The following is an 11,493-nucleotide window of genomic DNA, read 5'->3' as shown; positions in this document are numbered from 1 at the left end:
GCATTTGAGGCCTTATTGATTGATGGAATTCATGGATGAAAAGGGAGTTAGAAGATTTTTCAGATTGGAGGACCAATTGAGTATCTCTAGCAATGAGATTCTATTGGAAATGCAAGAAATGCTAGATCTCTCAGAAGCTGATGAACTTGAATTCCACAGACAACTCCAGAACCAGATAGAAGAGAATAATAGGAGGCTTGAGAAGAAACCTAGAAAATCAAGGAAATAAACTTATCTGCTCAGACTAGAGGAGCACCTTGACAATGATTGCGAGCTATTCTTTGTATACTTTGCTTTGTTCAATTTTCAGTAAATTTTGCAGCACTTATCAGTTTTATCTACTATTTTCAATATGTATTCTTAGAGTGCTTTATTATCATCAAGTTTCTCTTAATTTATGGCTACAATTCTAGTAGACATAAATTGGGAGAGATTGTTAGGAATATGTTGTGAACTTGATGATAAATCATACAAAACACATTATGTAACACCCCCAAATCCGGGGTCGGGGATCCGGGTTGTCACGAGTTTCATTTCCCTTAATAACACCCAATCTTAATAATTAATCAACTACTCTGTACTGTGACCCCACAATAAACACACACACCACACGTTATAGTCTCAGAGATGAACATCCAAAAATAATCACAAGTCGTTTTATTCCACAATTATCTGCCAATACACCTTAAAAGGTTTTCTGAATAAATTTACATTTTCTTTGCCATTATTACAATTCATAAATATACATAATCTGATACATCAAAAGTTGAAAGCCTAGCCTATTGGTAGTTCCTACCTCAGCTACAGCGACATCAACGCCTATAGGAAACTGCGGAACGTTTCCTATCCGCTCGCGAATCGGGAGCTTGGTCCTGTTCATCTTTTCTATCTGTTGTTGTGTGATGAAAGAAGAAAGCAAGGGTGAGCAGCAAGCCCACCAAAATAATATGTATAATGATTAACAATATATGAGCCTTCTCATAGTACTCATGAAAGTCTTGGTCAAAAGAAATGAACCAAGTTTGATATCTTAATGCGATGAAGTCGCAAAATATTCAGTATATATACATATATACTTTTCAAAATCTTGGAAGTCCTCTTCCATGTATAATATACACAAAGTTCCAGTGTATAACTGTATAAAAATACCGTTGCAAGGTGATCTCATATATGTAAGCTTGTCTCAACGTTTTTCTGAAAATCTTTGTCATGCATAAGATAATCCTTTACTAGATATAAGTTTAAAAGATGAAGTTACAAGATACTCCAATATACTTATATATTTTCCAAATACTACTTGAACTACCACCGTTCAAGTTATAATTAGTTCAAAAGTTCATCACATAGATGAGACTACAAGATAATACTTGAATAGATTTAATCTTTGAAATATTATTGAATGAAATGAAGTTACGAGATACTTCATTAAGTCCCGATATATATATACACCTATATATATCTCTCATACATTTCCTGAAAACCTCTGTCATGTAAAGTATGAACAGGGTTGTAATATCCAATGAATTTGGAAAGAAAAGAAATTTTGGCATAAACCTGATATCTTGCTGATCAGGCAAAGATACCAATAAGTAACCTTTTCTACTAGTGCTGGACCGCCACCCGGCCTCTTACGCGTTGATGGACTGCCACCCAACCACTTACACTTTGATAGACCGTACCCCGACCTGTCACTTATGCCAACTCAATTAGATGGGCTTACTTCTCGAACATTGGGTAAGTAATCAATTCATTTGTTTTCTCAAAACAACAACCACGTTGCGAATGTAAAATGCACCACAGAGCTGGATCCCCCAGGTTTTGAGCGAGTATTTAAATCCCCTTTGAAAGGAAGATCTTAAATATAAAAAATGAGTTTTAGGGTCCACTCTAACTTTAAAAATTATTTTGAAGACTCGAAAACATTTTTAAGAATGTTTGGAGTACTGCTGATATATTAAAATAAATCAGACCCGATATATTAGAAAATATCTGAATATTATTATTTAAATAATATTCTCATAAAGATAATCCTTATAAAAATAATCGAAGTAGAAGTTATAAAACTTATACTTGAAATGGACATTAAATAACCAAAGATATACTTATATGAAAGTACTATCTTTATTTGAATAATCGAAAATAAGTTTGATTATCGAAACATTATTCTTTAATAAAATAAAGAATATTATTAAATAATAAGCAGAGTCATAATACCTCGAATGAATATTATAAATAATATTCATTAAATAAAATAAACGGAGTCATACATCCTCCAATGAATATCCAATTAATAATCATTAAATAATATAAACTGAGTCATAAGCCCTCGAATGAATATTCAAAATAATATTCAATAATAAAATAAAGGAGTCATAATTCCTCGGATGAATATTCGAAATAATATTCAATAATAAAATAAAGGAGTCATAAGTCCTCGGATGAATATTCGAAATAATATTCAATAATAAAATAAAGTTAAAGTTATCGAATAAACCTTATTCGATTAATAGTTTTGAAAACTATAACTATATATATATATATATATTATACTCGGGAACATCGACTCCCGGTTTAGAAATATGTTCACCTTTTGATCCCCTATACTAAGGGTAAATTCAAATACCGCTTATCTCTAGCATAGGTATTCTGCAACTGTAAGCATTTTCACCAACAGATATATAATCCAAGAATATGAAACAGGCATGCATATATACCATATCACATGCTACAATATATCGCAAGAATTTGCTAATAACAAATATGCATTTATCGCAAGATCATGCATATACACATATACATCACAACAACAGTATAACGGGTAGAAAACTTGCCTGAGCGACTGGGGGTTACGAATGGCTCGGGACGAGTCTGGTAACCTATAAGCAACAAGTAAGTTGGAAGTAAACCAAAGTCACTTGTAAATCTATACTCTAACCAACTCAGACTCTAACGCTCGTTTTGCGCTTACTGATTCTCTTAAGTCACTCGAGTACCCTCGGCTCCACCATTTTTAATAAATTAACCATTACGAGTTTTAAGGCGATTCCTTCGCGAGTGTCTTACAAACTGCCTATTACACCTTACATAAATGTTTCATACTTCAATTAGTCTTTTAAGGTCTTTAACCTATGTTTCAAAGTAAGGTGAGGGGTAAGGGTTTCATTCGCGAAACGTCGTTACTTAAAACGGTCGTTTCTCTTAAACCGTACATCGGAATCAAACGAACTACATATCAAAACGAAGCTCGTAACATGAACTATCTAAACATGGTAATGGTCATAATTTAGCAGGGAGTTCTCGGGTCCAAATGTTATGAATAAAAGCAGTCTAAAGTAAATCGGACATTACGACGGCTATGTTTACGCGATTACCAATGTTTAAACTACTCCAATTAACCACCAACCAACTCATAACCATCAATACAAAAAAACTTCACCTAAACCATACCACATCAGTCCATAATCTCCAAGGTTTTCAACTCAAATAACCACAATCAAGACCTATGAACTATAATCAAGCTTCAATTACCAAAACACTTCCAAATCAAACCAAACTACTAATAATCACAATCCATGCTTCTCATGTCACAAAACCAACCATTAAACTTACTAAAAAATAAAGTAAAGGCTAGGGTTTGAATTTTATACCTTCCTTGGGAGGTGTTAAGTTGCTAGGAAGCCTTAGGGAGCCTCCTACAAGCTTGATCTTTCCAAAGAAATCAAGAACACAAAGTTAGGCTTTGAAGTTTCTAATAGTCCGATTTAAAGAACTGTAAAAATGAGGGTTTTACCATGATTAGTTGGACGAGACTTGTGAACAAGAGTTGTAGGCCATCTCAATACCTTTCCAATGAGCTATAGAACACAATATTTGAGTGAGAAATGAAGGAGATACAGCAGTTTTAGTGTGCTGGTTCTGTTTTGGCCGAGAGCAATGGAAATGGGGCTGGAAATGCTTTTGCTTTCTTGTGTTGGTGGAATAATGTGGTGGATAATGATGGGTTGTCTTGATATTTTTCTAGGTTAATAATAAACAAAGGAGTTAGTGGAAGATGATCTCACCATTTGCCATGTGTTGGTGATTTGTGGTGAGATGAGATCATCCCTAGTTAACTATATAATTAACTAGCCATTCCTTCCTAACTATCACTTGGTTTCTTGTTTGATCAACCATCCACTTGCCTTGCCACTTGCAAAGGTATTTACAAGAGTCGTTATTCATTTCTTTGTCCGGTTATCACTCAATCTCGTTGATCGTTTGGTTAAATACCTTAATGGTTTTATTGATAAAATCTTCTTGGTATTTTTAATACCTAAATTAATTCTCCTTTATAATCCTTGAATTTAAAATCCTTCATCTTAATATTAATTCCTTAAATCCCTTAATGTCTAGTGGAAATCTCGGGGAAAAATAAAAGTGCTCGTTTTCAAAATCCGACAGCTTTTACATACACTTATTTTCTTTATGGAATACTAATACGATCTTAGAATTTCCATAACAGTACTCCTATATATCGTGGTCTGATAATTTTTCTTAATCAGCATTGTCAGCAAAAGTTACTATTCATCCGGGTTTCAAAAATCTCCAAAAATTGGGGTTATTACAGTCTCCCCTCCTTAAAAGGATTCCGTCCCGGAATCAGATAGAAAACAGTTGGGATGCTTTTCTAGCATTGTGCCTTCTAACTCTCTAGTCAATTTTCCACATTATGGTTCTACCACCAAACTCTGACTAGTTTGATAACCCTTCTCCTAAGCACTTGTCCCTTTTCGATCTATAACCCTTCCTGGTTGCTCCATATAGGTTACGTCTGGTTGCATGTCTATACGCTCATATGCCCCTATTTATCTGGCATCCGAATTACATTTTCTTAACATTGATACGTGGAACACGTTATGAACTTGCTACATATTCGGGGGTAGGGCTAGCTCATATGCTATCTTCCCAATATGTCTTAATATATCCAAGGGTCCAACAATTCATGGACTTAGCTTCCCTTTCTTTCTGAACCTCATCCTTCCTTTCCAAGGGAATACCTATAACAACACTAGGTCCCCTATTTCATACTCTTTGTCCTTTCGAGTCAAATCAGCATACCTCTTATGTCCATCTTGGGCTACTACCAGCCGTCCTCTGATTAGATCTATTATATCCTTGGTCCCTTGGACCACTGCTGGTCCGAACATCTAGCACTCTGCAACTTCATTCTGATACAAGGGAGATCGGGATCTCTTTCTGTATAGGGCCTCGTAAGGCGACATTCCAAAACTGTCATATCATCCATCGTCATAAGAAAACTCAATTCGTGCTATGTGATCATTCCAAACTCTTTCAAGTCTATTGCACCGGCTCTCATCATAGCTTCTATCATTATAGCTTTTGCTTCTCAATACCCATTCTTTTCCAGTTCGTAATCGCTACTACCTTCCGTTCCTAATATTATACTGGTTATACTTTTGCTTGTTAGCGTTCTATAACCTTTTAATAACCACGTCAACCTTAGTATCACGAATGTGTTTCCATTCCGAATACTACCACAACTTTATTACTCCTTTTTCAGCTGTTTCTATTTCCCAAAGTTTGATCAATCATATAGAAGTAAAGGAATTTGTTGAGAGATCACTATGATCATGAACACTTGTTATATCGCATAATTAGTACAGAAGGTGGCCAGCCTTTAGTACTTGACAAGCAATTAAACAATAGATGGTATCCTACTAGGCTTCTATCACACAGATAGATAGTCATTCGGCAATACCTCCCCTTCTGAAAGGGTTGTTCTTCTCAGCTTACATGAAATGAAAAGAAGAGAAAAGAACGAAATGAAGAAAATTGTATATATGAAAAAAAAATATACTGCCACAAAATATCTGGCTTGGAACCTACCTCTGAATTATAGAGGTTTGTCATAGGAGAACAAATCATATACGTATATATATCAACATCAAGTATTATCGCATCACATTTCACATGCTTAAATATTTTTGCTATTCTGTCCATCATTCTATGGACCCATGCTCTTCCTCGAGCTTATACACAATCACCTTTGAAACTCCCTCGACATTGAAAATCGAATCTGGGATCCCATTCTAGACATCATCGTTACTAGAATTCTATGCTTGCATCGCAACCTTCCTCGTATAGTCATACGACCCTCAATTGATAAGGAGGAATAAATATTCAATAGGTAAATAATCTACTTAATTAGTCTATTCAATGATAACTTATACACTACCACGACCTGATTAGTGGTACTTAATCTCAACATCCATTCCAATACAACTCTCATGGTTGTAATCGACTCATTACTCGCAGAATCATTGCTGCACTACTATGGTCCACCACTGACTTACTGTCGTCATTCATTTTCCATGAAATCTTAATATCTAACCATACGGAGTCCATATATATCGTATCAAATCCTTGTAAGGAGGAAACATAATCACCATTCACGATTCATGAAGAACACTCCTGATTCTGACATACATACATGACATGAAGCAGATAAAATTGCAGAAGAGTTTCGCTCAAAGAAACGATAGCAGGTTAATACCATTCTTAATCATATGCCTTCAATAGAAGACTTAACTCAAAGGTTTGTTTAGTCTTTTTCGAAATATAGTCCTGGAGTATTCTCAAGATAGTATCTTCTGAGATAGATAGCCCGCTCATGGCGATTACACGAATTAAACCTTTACCAACTATTATTACGGTTGGGTATTGCACAATCATCAGAAGGAATGTCAATCTTTCAAACCATAATACAACCTTCACAACCTTAACCATTATCGCTATATTCCTCTGGCACGAGCGCCTATAATTGTCCTCTTACACTTAAAGTGTCGGCCACCTCTTTGGCCTTTCTTGATAGTAATATTTCCTTACAATCAATGTCATTTTAACCACCTCCAAATAAATTTTCTATCTTATTTCAATCACTGCTTTTGTGAAGATGTTTTCCTTAAAATCTGATGAGTAAAAAAAAAATATCACCATTTTTCCATAAGTTATTGCCTCAGTCTTTAGAGGTTAATCACTGTCACGACTGACTCTCAATCATACTTAGAACATCTTTTATCTTAGGTCCTAATTGCCCTGAACAATTTCGACCTTTACTGGTTCGATCCATACTTTCTCGTGGTTTAACACGTGCCCCACTTGGCATCATTATAATTACGTCATATCTCCTTTATCAACATTTCTATTCTTGAGAATTTTGAATATTACCTTTCTCCTTGTAAAACCTCTAAGGTTATCCTTGATTCGTTCCTCCTGTATTCCCTAGATACAAGGCATATCAAAATACCCTTTACTAATACTAGAACCATTATCTATATGCTTCTGAAAAATTTCTCCACTGATACTTAAAGGTCATCATTACCTTAATATTTTCCAATTCATACTGTCAAAACTCATACTATCCCTATTAAGGGTGAAATGCCAAACTTCATGCATTCCCCTATGGTTCATCTCAAGTTATATCCTTAATTCCACCTTTAAAAGGTACCTGCATCCATCCATGGATAAATCAAGTCATATATCCTTGATAGATTATCTTATTCATCATTCCCACCTCGATAGTCTATACCTATTTTCATAATAGCATCCATATTCAAATTGAGGTCAATCCATATGGCCTCCAAAAGATAACAATGGTCATCCGCTTTTCTTTCCTGATTTGGTAATGATAACATGGATGTTCTGGAAGATATTGGTCGTGTTCACGTGAACATCTTCTTAATAAATCCTCATTTTCTTTTGTTGTTTATCTCAACAGTCACCTCAATGTTGGGATATCTCTCATACCTGGCGTCTCCCTTTCTGGGTATCAAGCCACCGGTCTTACACTTCATATTCTTAAAGGTCACTTCCTTCATCCAATTTTCCTAATTTCTTACTTCCTTGTCTCCTCAGTCTATCCGCGTCTCATTATTTATCCTTCGAATTACCTCAAGGTTTCCTCGAATCCTCCCAACTTACAGGGGATAAAATATATGTATCTCTTATTCCTTCAACCATCAATTTTAACTCATGGTGAATCACCCTCATCCTGACGATTACATACCTTTCTATTTCTATTGCTACGAGTCTTTAGGGTTTCCTCATACCCAACTCCCTTATCATTCCTCAAACTCTATTGCCGTTATATTCCTTTCCACTTCAATTTCTTTTTATTTTCCTTTCTCTTATCATTTTTTCATGAACCAACACAACATAAGCATTGATTTCAAACATCCCGTCATTCTGTATTCGTGCCCTTAGAACGAATCTTGACAACTTTTACAACTTAGATTCATAATTCATCATACTCGTCTGCCTTTGTTCTGGCTCTAAAGCTTTTACACTATCTCCATAACCTTGGGAAGTACTTTCCTGAAAACAATTGACTGAACTTAAATCAGTTTATTATAATCTCTTGCTCCGTGCCTTCCTTGGCCTTTCACCGGCGGGTGGCCTCTCTCTTAGGAGGGTAAGTGACAAAAATAGTCTTTTGTGATTCGTCAATCATTTAAAATCTCAAATGATTCCTGTATTTCCTTTAGCCAGGCTCTTTCCTCGACTGGGTCAGCTTGTTCCTTAGAACTCAGAGAGCTTAGCGACTTAAGGGTCCTGAAAGAATTTCTCACCGCATTGTTTCCTCAGGGTGGTGGTTGGGGATAATAGTCTAAGTCCTTTTTAGACAGGTCCATGAATTGCCGTATAGGGGTGCCGTCTCGGGTCTCCTTTCCTTACTCGACTTTCTGTTTCCTTAGTATGAAATGTTTCATCCTTCTCCCATACTTGGGGTTATCTTATACATTTTAAATCCTCATTTTTCACTTCATTATGTTATGGGTTCATTCTATCTTGATGGCGACCTCCCTGACTATCACGTTCAGGTTTTGCTCTAAATCTTATTCCTCAAACTAGCTTTCATCTAAGATCTCATCTTTAAGCTCTTGAACATTTGGAACCCAAATTCTATAGGAATACCTTATTATTCCCTTCTCATCTTTCTCGGTATTAATCTTTGATCTAATTGTTGGCTCTTTGCCTTCCTTCATCACTTTTTCTGGCACAATATGTTCTTTTCCAATAATTCGGTATGTATTGCAATCTCAAACAGCTTTTCGGTACCGGCTCCGGTTACCTTCACTTCCATTTCCATTTTCTTAAAATCTCTTATAAACTCTCCCAAAGACATTATTATCTTGAGTCTCTCCTTTTTACTAAGGGCATCAGCCACCACATTGGCTTTCCCCGAATGATAAAGAATCTCACAATCATAATTCTTAATTAGCTCTAACCGTCTCCTCTGGCGTATATTGAGCTCTTTCTGCGCGAAAATGCACTAGAGCTCCTATGGTTTGTGTAAATCTTGCACTTCTCTCCATACAAGTAGTGCCTCCAATCTTTAGGGAAAAACTATTGCCACGAGCCCAAGCTCATGGGTGGGGATATCAAATTTTATATTCCCTTAATTGTCTTGACGCGTACGCGATTACCTTGCTGTGCTGTATATGAAGCACCCTAATTCCTTATGCGAAGCGTCAATACAAACCACAAAATCTCCTTTTTCCATCCGGCAATGCCAACATAGGGGCCATCACCAATATTTGCTTCAGTTCTTGAAAGTTGTTCTCGTATTTCTCTGTCCATTCGAACTTCTCAGTCTTACGAGTAAGCCGCGTTAAAGGGGCTACTATCTTTAGGAACTTGAACGAACCTCCGGTAGTGACCGGCCAATCCTACCTCTGGTAGTTTCCCTAACCATGGTCATCAATTCCTCAATGGTCCTTTATTCATTCTTGTTAGGATCCTCCACGAAATCCTCCTCAGCAACAATCCCATCTAGGACCACATCCTCAACCACTACATCCTCAATATGAACATCATCCGGTCCTGCGTTAGGACGCTCTATCGGATCCACAATCCAATCTCCAATTAGTAATAAAACATCATCGCGTTGTTGCTCCTCAACCTCAGGGTTCGGAGTCCTGCTACCATATACGATAACGAACTACTCTTCTATCCCGATATTTATAAGGGTTCCCATGAGGGTTTTAACTGTCAGTACTACGTTAGGTAGCCCGACTATGAACTTGGCAAGAGTTCTTATTATCTTAGATATTATCTTAACATCACATCATCTCTGAGGTTTATAACGCTTAGCTCTGATACCACTTCTATAACACCCCCAAATCCGGGGTCGGGGATCCGGGTTGTCATAAGTTTCATTTCCCTTAATAACACCCAATCTTAATAATTAATCAACTACTCTGTACTGTGACCCCACAATAAACACACACACCACACGTTATAGTCTCAGAGATGAACATCCAAAAATAATCACAAGTCATTTTATTCCACAATTATCTGCCAATATACCTTAAAAGGTTTTCTGAATAAATTTACATTTTCTTTGCCATTATTACAATTCATAAATATACATAATCTGATACATCAAAAGTTGAAAGCCTAGCCTATTGGTAGTTCCTACCTCAGCTACAGCGACATCAACGCCTATAGGAAACTGCGGAACGTTTCCTATCCGCTCGCGAATCGGGAGCTTGGTCCTGTTCATCTTTTCTATCTGTTGTTGTGTGATGAAAGAAGAAAGCAAGGGTGAGCAACAAGCCCACCAAAATAATATGTATAATGATTAACAATATATGATCCTTTTCATAGTACTCATGAAAGTCTTGGTCAAAAGAAATGAACCAAGTTTGATATCTTAATGCGATGAAGTCGTAAAATATTCAGTATATATACATATATACTTTTCAAAATCTTGGAAGTCCTCTTCCATGTATAATATACACAAAGTTCAAGTGTATAACTGTATAAAAATACCGTTGCAAGGTGATCTCATATATCTAACCTTGTCTCAACATTTTTCTGAAAATCTTTGTCATGCATAAGATAATCCTTTACTAGATATAAGTTTAAAAGATGAAGTTACAAGATACTCCAATATACTTATATCTTTTCCAAATACTACTTGAACTACCACCGTTCAAGTTATAATTAGTTCAAAAGTTCATCACATAGATGAGACTACAAGATAATACTTGAATAGATTCAATCTTTGAAATATTATTGAATGAAATGAAGTTACGAGATACTTCATTAAGTCCCGATATATATATACACCTATATATATCTCTCATACATTTCCTGAAAACCTCTGTCATGTAAAGTATGAACAAGGTTGCAATATCCAATGAATTTGGAAAGAAAAGAAATTTTGGCATAAACCTGATATCTTGCTGATCAGGCAAAGATACGAATAAGTAACCTTTTCTACTAGTAGATGGATGAATCCCCCACCTGTCATCACCCTGGCCACATAAGGACCTTGTGCTGGACCGCCACCCGGCCTCTTACGCGTTGATGGACTGCCACCCAGCCACTTACACTTTGATAGACCGTACCCCGGCCTGTCGCTTATGCCGACTCAATTAGATGGGCTTACTTCCCGAACGTTGGGTAAGTAATCAATTCATTTGTTTT

Source organism: Apium graveolens, chromosome 3 (genome assembly GCF_009905375.1).
Source record: "Apium graveolens cultivar Ventura chromosome 3, ASM990537v1, whole genome shotgun sequence".
In the NCBI taxonomy this organism is placed as follows: domain Eukaryota; kingdom Viridiplantae; phylum Streptophyta; class Magnoliopsida; order Apiales; family Apiaceae; genus Apium; species Apium graveolens.
The sequence above is the reverse complement of the archived record's forward strand: the minus strand, read 5'-3'. Positions refer to the sequence as shown.